The sequence below is a fragment of the Diabrotica undecimpunctata genome, chromosome 4, assembly GCF_040954645.1.
Source record: "Diabrotica undecimpunctata isolate CICGRU chromosome 4, icDiaUnde3, whole genome shotgun sequence".
In the NCBI taxonomy this organism is placed as follows: Eukaryota; Metazoa; Arthropoda; class Insecta; order Coleoptera; family Chrysomelidae; genus Diabrotica; species Diabrotica undecimpunctata.
In genome coordinates this window covers 159,117,062-159,132,711 of record NC_092806.1, presented here as the reverse complement: position 1 = coordinate 159,132,711, position 15,650 = coordinate 159,117,062, and the positions used below count along the sequence as shown (strand labels likewise).

The following is a 15,650-nucleotide window of genomic DNA, read 5'->3' as shown; positions in this document are numbered from 1 at the left end:
AAATATCTCAAATTGGAGCAATAATTTAAATTTGAACCAAAAGAATGAAATGAATAAATGAAAAAAGTCTTGGGCGGGAAAAACAAGTCATGGTGAATAAAAGTATAGTACTTATATAAAAATAATTTATACCCCTTCATCCAAGGGGTTCTAAAATTGGACATAATTATATTTATTCATATAATTTCTAATAGCACTCTCTCAATTTCATACCATATGTTTTTGGTCGTGGTTTTTTTGTATTTACATGTATAAATTTGTAAGAAATGCCCTGGGTAAACTCAGAGCAACATATTTTATTTTTTAATTATTACAAACACCGTATTATATTTTGTTTTTAATGATTGCAATTTGCGGAAACACACATGCCTTGTTTAATAACAAATTCTCACGTTTTGTGATGTATCCATTACGGCTTGCGTGTTCGGATCTCAAGAGAAACAGATGACGAAAGTTAAAAGTTGGCATTGTCGAAGTTGATTTTACGAGATAGATACTTTGTGTGAGATAAAGCTAGTTAGTGATTATTCAGATGATGATGAAATATAAATTATTTTATTACACGTCAATGGGAAAAGCAATTTTTTTTGTAATAATATCTTTTTTGTCGTTGCACGCCATTAGTCAAAACAGAATTAGAAACTGTTTTTAACAAAACGCACAGAGAGAAGGTTTTAAGATAATTTTTATTATTTAGATGATCTATGGGGTGATATAAAAAAATATTTCCGGCTATTTCAGCTTCAATATGAAATTGTTATATAATGAATTTATTAAATATTGTCATGTAATGTAAAATAGGTAAAAAAATGCCATATGCCCATAAAACATGTTGTTTTACTTTGTATTTGTATAAATTGGATATAAAAACTTAAAAGAAAACATAATCCTGTAAACAAGTCCTGTTTTTGTGTCCTTTTTATCAAAACTTTGTCATATATTATATTAGTCAAGTTTAAAGCAAGTTGCCTAAATATCTAAAAATGTATGGATGTAATTTTTAAAGTACATAAATTGATAATTGCTTAAAGAAATATTTTATTTTTTTGGAACTCTGTACGAAAAAAGGATATTTTGTGAAAGGTTCTTTTATACTTTTTCGTTTGTTGCATTTACAAAGTCATATCTGCAAAAGTTGATTCGAGATATTTATTAGAAAGTGGCAAAAGTTGGGATCTTTGATATGTTATCTGATTGTAGCGGATATTAAAAAGTTCTTAGTTGTAGTTTCCATCTTTATTTCTTTTACTTTGGTAATAGAGTTTGGTAATATACTTTAATGTGGTTATAGAATTGTACATGTCTAAAATTTGCACAAAACGAATATATCGTTTGCTAAGTACATTTAAAAGGAAATTATTTTAACACCACATACTAAAAAATTACCGATAATGAAAAAGTCCAACAATGATTTTTTTTATTACAGAAAATAACTAAAAGGAACTTGTTAAAATAACAAACCAGTACAGCGCATAAAGAACAAACGTAATAAGGAATGTTACAAGGAGGCTCGAAAAGTCCTCCATTAAAATATTTCACGAATACCAATCTCAAAACGCTTCTCATACAAATATTTTAATGATCTAATTTCGCAATTCTCGCTTCTGATTGTGACACAGTTTTATCCCGCACGGTTTATATACAGTGCCGATGCTGAATGCTGAGCCGAGGGCTGACTAATGATCCCACAAAACGTTGGCCCATTACTGATTTGCCGACGATCTCGCGACTTTTTGCAAAACCAAAACGATTTCTATGAAAATAATAAATGACTATCGCTCTGGGCCGATTCACGACTCTTTTGACTACATACAGCGGCGTATCTAATACAAGGATTAGAGGGTTGGCACTTACACATTTTTTAGTATGCTAACTAGCCAAAAGAAATTCATAGAGAGCTTTGCGAGAAGATTACATAAATTCCGACATGCTCTCTGTTATGTATGGTTTTCATGTACGGATATACTTGGCAACGTTGCACTTGGCAAACGGAACCTTAAGTGACAGCAGTGACATGACAACCACACATGACAATAGATTTAGGTCATGGACTACATGTGAACTGAATTAATGTTAAGTTATACAATTCTTATAAAGCTTAATAAATTAATAAAACCTATCGTAAGTAGCTTTATGTTATGTCCAACAGTCCTAAAGAGGAATACATTACACTCTCGAATCCATAAAATCCTGGCAAAACATGGTTCTAACATTAAAGAAGTAGATTTCCTAAAAAAGAAAGCTAATAGCTCAAAGCCAGTTTAGCATGGGGCAATATGGCAAAAGGTTAAAGTCATATACTCGCCCAATGCAGATAAAGTATCAGACCTAACACCAAAGTGATATAGACCAATAAGTCTATCGTCTTCTCTATTAAAAACACTGGAAAGTCTTCTGGGTAGGAATATAAGAGACGAAGTGCTAAAACATTATTCTCTATCTAAGCAATCGTCAATATTCATACCAACCAACCTGGTAAATCTACGGACCTGGATGATCTAAATAGGCTTATTTCAAAGTTAATAGCAGACAGAGCGATAGCAATGGACGCTTTTTTGGGGATAAGGGCATCCCTGGAGAATAGGATAGTAATATCCACTCTGAGCAAAGCAAAAGCAATTAGAGGCTGTCCACAAGGAGGAGTTCTGTCACCTCTACTTTGTCTTTTTATATTTTGATCATAGGCTTACATGAAATACTTACATACTGAACACAGAAAGCTACTATATCCTTGAAAACAGAAAAATTGGGGGCTCAACCCCAAAATGACCCTTTAGTTATATACAAGGGTTATTAGACCAAGGATAACCTATGGGTGAACAAAGACGCAGCAAGTGTATTACGGGGGCCATAAAAATAACTCATACAGAGGCGTTGGAAGTCCTGCTGAATCTTCCACCACTTCAAATCTTTATAAGGGCGAAGCCAGATCTGTGATGCACAGATTAATACATAGTCAGCAAGATACATAAGCCAGATGAATAGTGCTGATAATCGAGGCGAATAGTTCTGAAAGCTAATCGAGGAGTTAAAACCAGGTTAATGGGGCAAGCCATCGATGCAACAGCTACGAGATCTAGCTTTGACAATAAATTAAAAATACTAGGCAGGGAAAACTGGAAGGAAGGTGTAACCATATAACAGAAGCTACCTGGTACACTGATGGATCAAAAACATCTGAGGGTGTAAGAGCCGGTATAGTAGGGAGAAAGCAAGGGATACATTTCTCGATAAGTTTATCTAAGGATGTCACAATTTTCCAGGGGAAATAACGGCAATTCATCACTGCGTGGAAGAAACAGGAAGGCTATAAAGAACGCATCGTTCAATTGCCACCTCGTAAATAGTCAGGCAGCGCTTAAGGCACTCAATTCTATAGAGGTCAATTCTAACTTAGTATGGGATTGTGTGGATAGCCTAAATAAACTAGGAGACCGTAGCAAGATTACGGTAGTCTGGTACAATTGGCAAAGAAAAAGCAGATGAAATGGCTAAACAAGGCACATTAATGCGATTCATTGGACCGGAACCCTTCTACGGCATTAGAAAGGCAGTACCAAGAAGAGCCACAAGAAAGTGGGTAGTACATAAATCTGTGGAATGGTGGAGTAATTCACCAGAACAAAGACAGGTGAAACAGTTCATTATGGAACATTCGCCAAAATTTATAGCAGATCTAATAAGCAGACAGGAAAACAGTCAAAGCCACAATGGAAGCTGATGGGATTGGCAGAAGACCACAATAGCAGTGGAATATGTTAAACACCACCTCATCAAATCTATCTATCTAGTTTACAATAACCATAGCCTACTAAGTTCTCTGCATATTCGTTTTTATTCCAGGGTTATTTCATGGGTTATATATATTTCCAAAAATATTGAAAATTGTACTTATATCAAACATAATAATAATAAAAGTACTAGAAACACTGTTGGACAACTTGAATCCATCTCTCCAATTCAAATTTGGGAAAATTACTCCACAACATTGTCACAGAATCGTCAATAAAATCAAAGACAATCTGGAAAGCAAAAAAAGCAATCAATATTTCTTGACAGACTAGACATCAATCATTTAGAAACTTGTAGCAAACATAATTGCTGTAAGACAAGGGAGCAAATATCTTCAATATTTATAATATAACAAAATAGTCGGATCTTGGAACTTAAACATGGGAATGTATGATTAAATGCAGGTGATCCACTACATTGTATCTTCAGTTACCTTGAAACCTTTGATTTAAATAATAGTTATTTAATAATTTGCTAGCTATTTGCATACATAACTACTTTACATACACAATAGAAAATCAACGGTACAACAATCTTGAATTTGCTTTCGCATTCTTCTGTGGCGTTAATAACATAAACAAAAATATAAATCAAAACTCGTTTGAAACCTACGACTATGTCCGCGTTTAGAATGTGATCGTAAGGATCGAGATTGGGGATTGGGAAACCTGTAATTGATTGTACGTCTGTCCTTTTCTAGAGTGAAAGGTGGAGTACGGTATTGTATGCAAATTGGCTTACCAGTGAGATAACATGAGATATCTTTGCAGGCTTGCGAATATTTAAATCAAGTTCGACTAGGATATTGATTCCGATATAGTTTAGTTTTAAAGAGCGAGGTTAGTTTTTAAATGTACTATCGGTATTTTTAAGCCGACAAACTTGCAGTAAAGAAAGGTATCTTCCTTTCTTGTTTAAGAGCGCAGGCGCAATATTTCGGGCCAATGCTTTTTAAATGCATTTATTTTTTTCGAATCCTGAGAAAACTAACAAATATTTTTGAAAAATTTAAACGCAGAATGAAAGATTACATTATTACCGAGGGTCGTAAGTCCCTTAGAATAAACAAAATGTTTTTTTCAATGAGATATTTGAAATTAAAAATCACACTAAATTTTCTCTTTTTTTTTTCACCCCTGTAACTTATCAAAATAAACATTATAGAAGTTTTCAGAGACTTTCGACTCTCAGTAATAATGTATTCTTTCATTCTGCGTTTAAATTTTTCAAAAATATTTGTTAGTTTTCTCAGGATTCGAAAAAAATGAATGCATTTAAAAAGCATTGGCCCGAAATTTTGCGCCTACGCTCTTAAGTTAAGCCTCTAGCGTGCGCATATTTGGTAATGATTATCCTTATTGCTCGGATTATGAGCCCAGTTGCATATGAATTGGACCAAAATCAATACGTAACATAATTTTATTTTTCTGAATTAGAACTAACTTTTATGAATTGAACGGTTTCGATTAAGCTTATTTGGTATTACCTAGTTTTGCCAATTGATTAACAATATACACCAAAAAGGAAAAATATCATCCAGTCAGTGATATATATTTATTTATCCAATAAAATATCTTGTATAATTTTTTCTGGAAATTATATTTTCAATATTTCAATATTTTATTATTTAATAAAATTTATGAAGTTTGTTTGAAGTTAATTTAATTTAGTTGCTTGTCAGAATTCTTCGCGGAAAGTGTTTATTTAATGATTTACCATTGTTGCGGGCCATAACAAAGGTCTTTCTGGACATAAAAGTGCTCAAAATTTAAATATTCCTCAAGGAACTATGAGAAATATAATTTCACAATTTAAAAAAATGGGTAATGAAACAAAAAACTGGTCGTACTTCAAAGACTACTAAAAGAGATTAGCGTGCTATTCGGATATTTATTAAAGATTGCCACTCTTCTCAAGAATTGGCTTGAAATGAGCCCATGCTGTAAAAGACACTTGTTTGAGGGAAAATGAAAATGAACAAAATAGGATATGGTTTCTACAAGGTGAGTTTTTACAAGCAACACATATCTCTTCTTAAATATTCAAGCTTATCATCATATTTTAGGCAAAGCAAAAAACCACTTCTTACAAAGAAACAAAAAAGATACCGATTTTTATGGGTAAAAGAGCACCGAAACTGAGAACTCCAAAGTCAATGGGATTTAGTTATTTAGAGTGATTAATCTAAGTTTGAGATCTGTGTTGATGATACACGGAGTAGAGATATTCGAATGCCAGGGGGGAAGATTATCACAAAGATTGCCTTCCCTGTAATAGTTTGGGATTGTATGTCATATCAAGTAGATGAACATCTTCTTGTAAGTGATGGCACTATCAATGCTAGGAAGTACAAAACTATTTTACAAGAAGAATTATTGCCCAATGTTCATACTAGACAAGGTCTTCAAGATATTCTTTAACAGGAATGGATCGCATTGCCTCAAAATGAAATTGATAATTTAATTTTAAGCATGCCAAGGAGGTGTCAACCTGTAATTTAATGCTGCTGAAGAAAATACAGGTTATTAAACACATTTTTTATTAGATTTTTATGTTTTATATTGACTTTAATGTTAAAAATAACCATTAAATTATTGCACTTCTAAACGTTTCTATGATTATTTCATCATGAACAAATCATAGATACACTAAAATTGAGCTGATTTTATTGCTGACGAATCAGGCAATTTTTAAAATCCAATTCAAATTGATATCAGAAATAAACTTTGTGTTCTTTGGACATTTTTGATGTGTTTATGTTAAATGCTGCTTAATTTAAAGATTTTTTATCCCAGCTTAATAAATTGCATTTGTGTAGCCCACAAATCTATTAAGTTAATTCACTTTGTGTAGAAAATAATAAGCTATTTGCTTACATACTCTAAGAGTTCTGCCTTTTTTAATAAAAATCTTCGCTTATGTATGAGATGTTTTCTGTCTATAAATCCAACCTCTGGTTATCATTAATTATAATGATATACATAGTATAGTTGTTCTTATAACAAGAAGATGCAATGCATGTTTATTTTGGTTTTCTCTGTGATAGTTTACTACAATTTGACCAAAACAAAAATAAAATTTCTGTAACTGAAAATAGTTGAAAAAAATTGAATTTGTGAACAATTTTATCAAACATCCGTCATTTTGTTATTCAATTTTTCTGGTAAATTATCACGTAAAGGGACTTTAGGGGTCAATTTTGGACGAAAAAGTTTTCGGGTCAAAGGGAAAATGTGAATTTAAAGCAATGGAAATTCAAATTAATTCCAATTTAAGTAAGCTGTAGTATTTTCAACATAAATGGATCATTTTTTAAAATTTATATTAGCTTTTCATGTATTAAAGATGCAATTATTTTTTTATTTAAATTACCCATTAATTAATTTGTTTAAATATTTTATCAAGAACTTGTTTTTGGAAAATAATATTTTTTTAAATGATTGTAGGTATATAATAAACAAAGTTAGTTTACATAATATATAATGTTCATCAAATTTATAATCAATTATTTTTTATTAAATAAACATTAAAAACGTATTGAAATAAAACATCTGGTATATTCATCATTACACTCAAATGGTCATTAAACTCATTTTTTAGATAGGTAGCATACATTTTATTAACTTTTTTATTAAAATTACCAATTAATTTAAAATAATTATTAATTAATTAAGTAATAAAAATTTTACTGTAAACTTTTTTTCATCAGTTTTATACATTTTTTAGATAAACATAAGTACGTATTATTCAGATAATATGTATATCACATACATTAAATTGATAAACAATTAATCATTATTATAAGCAAATTAATGTATTATAACGCATATGTAGCACGCATTATTTTTCACCCAAAGTTGTAGTTAATCATTCTAATGTTAAGTAGTTTTTTTCCATTTTTTGAAAAATCGTTGAAGAATCAATAAAAATCCTTTTCAACAAATGCTTGTACCATCGACATGATGCAACTTAATTCATCATCATCACCGTGCTACAGACATTAAAGGTCCTCGACCTTCTCAAGCTTTCTGCGACATTCTGTTTTGTCTCTTGCTTAGATTTTCCAGTTGGCAACACCGATCTGCTGAACACCCTATCCTCCTCAGCTCAGATATCCCGTCTTCTCATTTCCACCGGTTGGGCTGTTAGAATCTTATTTATTATGTTCGATTCTGGGGCTCGGGTACATGTCCTGTCTACTACAGATGGTTTCGTTTGAATATAGTGGTAATATCTTTTGCACTAAACTTTGCTCCGAATATATTGCATAGTCCTTTATTTAAAAAATCGCTCTGAAGTAATTATGATCTTCAAAAAAGATGACAACACAAACAACGAGAACGTTATACAATATCCCTTTTTATTCCACCTTAGTCAATTATTGAAGAACTCTTTGCAGATGATAGACAACAATCTGAGCTAAGTAACATACAAGGAGACGAAGGTCCAGAAATAACGGAAGAAGAAGTAATGTACGCACTAAAAAGAATGAAAAATGGTAAAGCCCCAGGTCCAGATGAAATACCAACGGAAATCCTTAAACTAATAGAAAAAGACTCGATTCACATTTTAGTTAAACTTTTCAATGGCATTTATACATCAGGAAAAATACCACAAGAATGGCTTTTATCCACCTTTGTTACTATACCAAAAAAGATAAATGCCAAACAATGCAGTGATTACCGTACAATCAGTCTGATGAGCCATGTACTGAAAATATTTCTGAAAATTATACACTCTAGAGTACACAGAAAACTGGAAATGGACATCAATAATACCCAGTTTGGATTCCGAAATGGACTTGGAACAAGAGAGGCGTTGTTTGCACTGAACGTTATGTCTCAAAGATGTCTTGACATAAATCAAGATGTATTCATGTGTTTCATAGATTACAACAAGGCCTTTGATAAAGTGCGGCATGATCACCTAATCAGACTCCTGACAGAAAAGAATTTAGATAAACGAGACATCCGACTAATAGCAAATATGTACTACAATCAGAAAGCAGTAGTGAGAGTAGAGAATAATACCACTGAAGAAATTGAAATAAAGCGAGGTGTGAGACAAGGGTGTATACTGTCACCAACCCTGTTTAATCTCTATTCCGAAGAAGTAATGAATAGAACACTCTCTGAGCAATCCGTAGGTATTAAAATAAATGGTGATAGATTAAACAATCTGAGATTTGCCGACGACACCGTTCTGATCGCAGAAACACTTGAAGAGCTACAGACATTGGTGAATAAGATAGCAGACTGCAGCGAAGAATATGGACTATCTTTGAACATAAAGAAAACTAAATTTATGGTAATATCGAAATCAACACAAAATGTTCAAAATTTATATTTACACAATGAAATTATCGATCGAGTTAGCAAATACAAATATTTAGGCACTTTTATAAATGAAGACAACGATAGCTCAGCAGAAATCAAAATAAGAATAGAAAAAGCCAGATCCATATTCACTAAAATGAAGAGAGTGTTCTGCGGAAGAGATTTGAGCCTTGAAATGAAACTTCGCCTGATGAGATGTTACGTACTTTCTGTGCTGTTCTACGGAATGGAGTCATGGACGTTGAAAAAGATTGATACCAAAAAATTAGAGGCATTTGAACTGTGGATGTATCGCAGAATCCTGAGAATATCATGGACCGAGAGAGTCACAAATGTCGAGGTCTTGAGAAGAATGAATAAAGAAAAGGAAGTCATATTTACGATCAAAAAACGAAAACTGCAATACTTGGGAAACATTACAAGAGGCGAAAGATATGAACTGCTTCGAATAATTATGCAAGGGAAAATAGCAGGAAAAAGGTCCATAGGAAGAAGACCAAACTCCTGGCTAAAGAATCTACGGGAATGGTATAGCTGTAGCAGCAACGAATTGTTTCGGTCAGCAGTTTCTAAAATACGTATAGCCCTGATGATCGCCAACCTTCGGAACGAAGATGGCACTTGAAGAAGAAAAAGTCAATTATTCATGAAAGTGATTAAACAAACCGTTTAACCAAAAAACTAGACTTCTCCAAGCGTTAGATCAGATTGGTTTCAGAAAAGGATTCAGTACAATGGACCACCTTACAACGTACAACACACGAACACACCGCTACACTTCGCTTTAATAGATTATCAAAAACCTTTCGATTCTATTGAAACCTGGTCAGCTATAAGATCCCTATAAAATGCAAGAATCTACTCATGGTCTGATATAGATATGTTAAGCAATATAAATTTAGCAAAAATTTAAGTATTTTTGAGAATATAAAGAAGGCGATAAACGACTTCTGATTTGTGGAATAGAAGAAAAAAATATCTATTATAAAAATATTTCGTCTGCAAATTTTTATGACATCGATTCTTGTTTTTTAAATTAATATTCTTGCCGTGCTCGTACACTACCTACAAATTTTCCTTTTATTAATAAATAATAAACATCCTCCTGTGTCTCTGATTCATTTAGACTAATCAAATCAATAAAAATCTTGTTTGATTTTTTTGTCGTTGTTTTTTTTTTGGCAGAAATTCTATGAACAGCGGCACATTCCGAATTTTGGTTAGGTCTCCCGCTGATCGATGGTGGCTTTTTGTTTTTGAAGCGCCAGACAACAATAGCTTATAATTTCCGACCTACCCTTTAACATACATTTTGAGAAACCAACAAACGCGGATCAAACATCGGCGACGGAAAAAATGATACACGGGATGTTGTACTTGTTGAATTGATTCATTGGATGTTGCGAATCTGTACCCTGCGGAACGTATGCCATGTTTATGAATTATTTATAGCTGGGAAAGAGGTAGAAGTAATTTATTGGAGATTTGAATGTGTTCAGTTTTTATCGTTGTACCTTACAACCTTATTTATTTTTTGTGTCCATTATTTATCGATATAAATGTCCAGGAAATATCATTTCGTCATTGCTATATTAATTTTCATCGAATTAGGTTTGGAATATTTTTTTCTTTGCGTTTTTCAAATGTTTAACAATTACGAATAGAGTTATTTGCGGCGAATTGTAAAAATTACATATTATTAAGTTTCTGTCGTTTGAGAAAGTTTCACTTCTGTCTTGTTCGTGATAAATTGGTGAATAAGATTGTAGCAATCCGTTTATGGGTATATGATATTAATTATAGAAAAAAGTGGCACAAAAACTTCGGAATGTGACGCAGCAAGATGAACGACAAAGTTTGGATGACACATGTTAACAACATTTTTATCAACAAGGCAGTTTATAGTGTAGACATCATTTATGTAGGTACAGACTCGTACTTAGAAAGACGTAAATGACATTGCTAAAGACGCAAAAACATGCAAACGACCGACTACATCTGGAGATTAAAGATTTTGAGAAAAACTACGTTTTTTAAACTGGATCCAAATTTACTCGGCCGATTTAATAAACCTTAATGCATTTGGTTTTCTCTATGATAGTTTACCACAATTTGACAAAAAAAAAATAATAAAATTTTTTTGACGGAAAAAAGTTGACAAAAAAAGGTCAATTTTTGAACAGTTTTTTCAAATACTTGTCTTTTTGTTTTTGTTAAGAATTTTTAATTTTTCTGATAAACTATTACGTAAGGGTACTTTTTTTTAAAACACTTCTCGAATTTTATATTCCAGATTTGCCATTTTATTGTGGCATTAATTTACATACAAATGTCAAATTTTATAATATAATTCGTGATCGGAGCAGTAGCCAGTTTCTGTCACTTGCTGTTGCGTGGAGTAAAATTCCGACTCATTTCGTATGCTTTAAATGATGACGCAACGGTAAAGGACCATGGACTTCAACTGTATTAAAATCATATCTATGTAAGTGACATGGGAATTACGCCACTGGATTCCACAGAATCTTTACATTGTAGGACAATAGAAACTACGCAATACAATATTATAAATAGAGGGACATTTCAATTAATATAACTTTTGGTAGATAACTCTTGCTACATAATTTTATAAATTTGTATTTTCAAAAAGTAAATAAAATTATTTTTAAAAACTCCTTTTCAGAGCACAAAGTTATAATTGGCGCAGTCAGTAGGATACGTGCGGATCGGAAAAGAACATTTTACACATCAAGTGATAGAACTTTTTCGGTTTTTGGTGTTTCCACATCGTAGTGCGTATCTAAATCGAACTTCTACCCTACAGTGGTATTAACGAGAAGAAGTAGAGTTCCAGAGGAAGCAAAAGTTCGGAGAAGAGAAGCAGATGCTCCAGATAACTGTTCAACAAAATAATGACAATAATCGTCTTGATTCTGATACAGATGATATACCAGACGTCCAACCAGGTTAGAGGTGACATCGATATTAGTATAACACCTCTCGAAAACCTTTTCCCTATTACTCCCAATTAAATTAGGCACATGTAGATTAATTTATAGTAAACATACATTTATCCATTAAGTATATAAACTTAAAAGAAATATTTAGACAAGTAGAATCTCTTAAAGTTAATTTTCAAATAATAAAAACTAATGTAGTGAAAGTTAATGCCTCAAATCCTATTTCGTATCATGGATTGGCAGAAAACATGTTAGAAAGAACAGAAGTTTTAATTAATACATTAGAGAAAAAATTAGAAAACATCTATCCCCATATTCGATCAAAAAGAGGCCTAATTGATGGCCTAGGTAAAGTTAATAAATACTTATTTAGAAATTTGGATTCAGAAGACGGAGATAGATATGATAAAGCAATAGAAGTACTGGAAAATATTCAGAAACAGATTATTCATGAGACGAACTTACAAATATCTTTATATAAAAAACTAATGGATCATTACAACAAATCTTTAGAAATAGTTTGGCAAAATCATGAAAAACTGCAACATAACTTACAAAAGTTCCAATTAGAAATTCAAAGTACTATAAACAGTTTGGGAAATTATATTACCTTTCAAGGTACCATAAGTCAGATAAATTTAGATTGTTAAAATATGATAGATCTTATTGAAAGTATAGCAAATGGAATTATGTTTTCAAAATTAAACACATTACATAGTTTAATTATTTCGAGTCAGGAAATTCAGGATATGATCAAATATTTGCACAGTATTTACCAACCTTCTCAAATTCCAAAATTTATAAATATTTTAACATATTACATGCTATTAGGGACACAAGTAACTTTTTCGAGTTCAAAATTGATCTTTGCAACTCACATTCCTATCCTAAAACCAAATGTCCTTGATTTTTATCATATTTACCCAATAATTCAAAAGAACAAGATGTTCACTCCCACATACCCTTATTTGGCACGAACCTCTGACGAGAAGCACCTACAAAAAGAAGAATGTCCCATTTTAGAAGAAACATATTATTGCAAAGAAGATACCATACTACAAGACAATTGCAACTTGCGTTTCCTCAATGGTCAAAGTTCAACCCAATGTTTTACCACAGAAGTCACTCTTCAAGAATCCATTATCGAACAAGTAACTAATAATGAAGTATTGATAATGCCATCGACATCAGAACGAGTCCAATCAAAGTGCAAGAGAGACCAAATTTTCGAAGTATAGAGTCCATCTCTCATCAGTATACCAGAAGATTGTGAAGTGATAATCAACCAACTGAAATTCAATAACACTATCAAAATTCATAGAGGAAAAGCTCTAATTTTACCAAAAATAAAATATTTTTCCACAGAAAATATACAAAAATATCAGAGCCATAATATTATCAAAATTGACTTTGAAAATCTTTATGCAATTAATAATATGGCCAAACAATTAGTACCAATTAGAGGAACAAATATTCCTTGGCATACGACTCCATTGGTGACCACTTCAGTCATAGCAGTTATTCTAATCTTGATCATTCTGTATATTATTAAACAAAGAAGATCAAAACAACGGAACGAGCATGAAATAGAATTACAAGAAGATTCCGGCATTGAAGAAGATTCCACAAACCAGTATCCCAAAAATAATTCCATTATTTTTCGGACTCAGTGAGGGAGGATTCTGGATTCCTCAGAATCTGCACATTGTAGGACAATAGAAACTACACAATACAATATTATAAATAGAGGGACATTTCAATTAATATAACTTTTGCTTGTTAACTTTTGGTAGATAACTCTTGCTACATAACTTTTGTAAATTTGTATTTTCAAAAAGTAAATAAAATAATTTTTAAAAACTCCTTTTCAAAACACAAAGTTATAATTTGGACAAAACACTTCAACTTTAATAGATAAATAAAAATTTGTATTGTAATAAGAGTTCGAATAAACCCACTCGAACATATAAAAAAATATTAAAAAACAATTTTGAATTTAGTAAAAGTAGTTTAACTTCACTTTAGACAAAATTTCCATTTGACATGCAAAACATGTAAAATATATAAATCACAACAGTGTTAGTGTTCCGTGTGCATAAAAGACATATCCAATATTACAGAGACTCTCCGAAAACTAGACAGATTCGCCCGAAGACCAGAGCGAATTAAGACGGGCCTGCAGCAAGAAGCCCTCAAAAAAGGATTTAACTCCACATATATGTATATAGTGCTCTCCGATCTGTCAAATATTTGACCTTCTGTTATAAATAAAGAATTATAAGTTTTCGCATTTTACCATTAGACATCCAAGGTTGCTTGCTACATCTCCACATCCTTACTAACAGGATCTTTTTCGTCTTTATAGAGGAGGATCTACTTTAAGGATGTGCAAGATATAAGATCTGGACAATAGTGCACACAGACATTCCAAAGACTTTATTAACTAGAGGTTAGTATTTTAGTTCTAGCATTCTGTTTATTTTTATTGTATTTCTCTCTCATTTAAAAAAATTTTATATTCACCATTGTTATACCACTCTCTCTCTCTCATTTAGGACATTCTTCATGTTTATCCTATTGTGTAGATACTAATTTTATCTACAAGAGTATTTGTTTAATATTCCTTGTAGATTGTAAAATAGTTACGTAAGTATACTCATGTGACTTGCTAAGTCGAATGAAAAAAATCAATGAGGTAAATAACGTGTGAAATGTTTCACGTCGAAAATCAATACTCTTAGCTATTATGTGAAAATCGGCTGATGATAGTCTCTTATCTAGCCATGATCGGTATAAAAATCACGCCTCCTAAGCGACTAACCATTATAATTTACTAATGGTGGTTTTCTACTCGTAAAACCATCGTGCATACATTTCGAGTCCATCAAATCAGAACCATAGCCGCAAATAACGATAATAGTAATTATTCAAAGCGGTCGAATAGAAAAACGAAGACGATTCGAATCGACCAACAGGTACTCATTGTAGTATCGTACAATGGAAACAAACATTGCTTCGAGGTCGTTATTAGAGAAGAATAGACGACGACAACGAGGCGAGAGCTTTTTCACTTTCTTTTCGTTCTGTTGGACGGAAATAAAGAACTGACAACAAAAAAAGCTTCTCGACAAGATTACCGTACACTTTAACGAACTAATGAAAATATTATTGATATTAAATTAAAACTAAATTCATCACTCCAGGATTTAGGTATATGACTTCTATGTGGGCTCCAATTCATTTGTTTTATTATTTTGTACGCAAAAGTGTGTCTTCCATGTAAATCATTTTCAAATTTGATTTGTTTGTGATTTTGTTTTTCTCATTTCCTGTTTTTTTTTTATTTTGTAGGCAGCGCTACTCAAAATGTGGGCCGTGCAAGGTGCAAATCCAGACTAATAAATAGGCCATAATTCGATCCCAGATTATATATAAGCAATCGACTGACCTCGGTTTGTCGCGCCGCTTCTCACTGGAGCGTAGTTCGTAGAAATTCGTTTGACTGAAGTTGCTGGGGAATCCGAGATAATTTACTTCCACCACGTTCAGTATTTTATGTTTG

The 15,650-nt window shown here is 32.2% G+C and overlaps 1 protein-coding gene across 2 annotated transcripts in view; it reads right to left on the bottom strand.

Moving 5' to 3' along the window:
- The window catches only part of N (neurogenic locus Notch protein), a 367,839-nt gene that overhangs the window by 77,239 nt on the left and 274,950 nt on the right, over window positions 1-15,650 (bottom strand). The gene's annotated exons all lie outside the window — the stretch shown is intronic.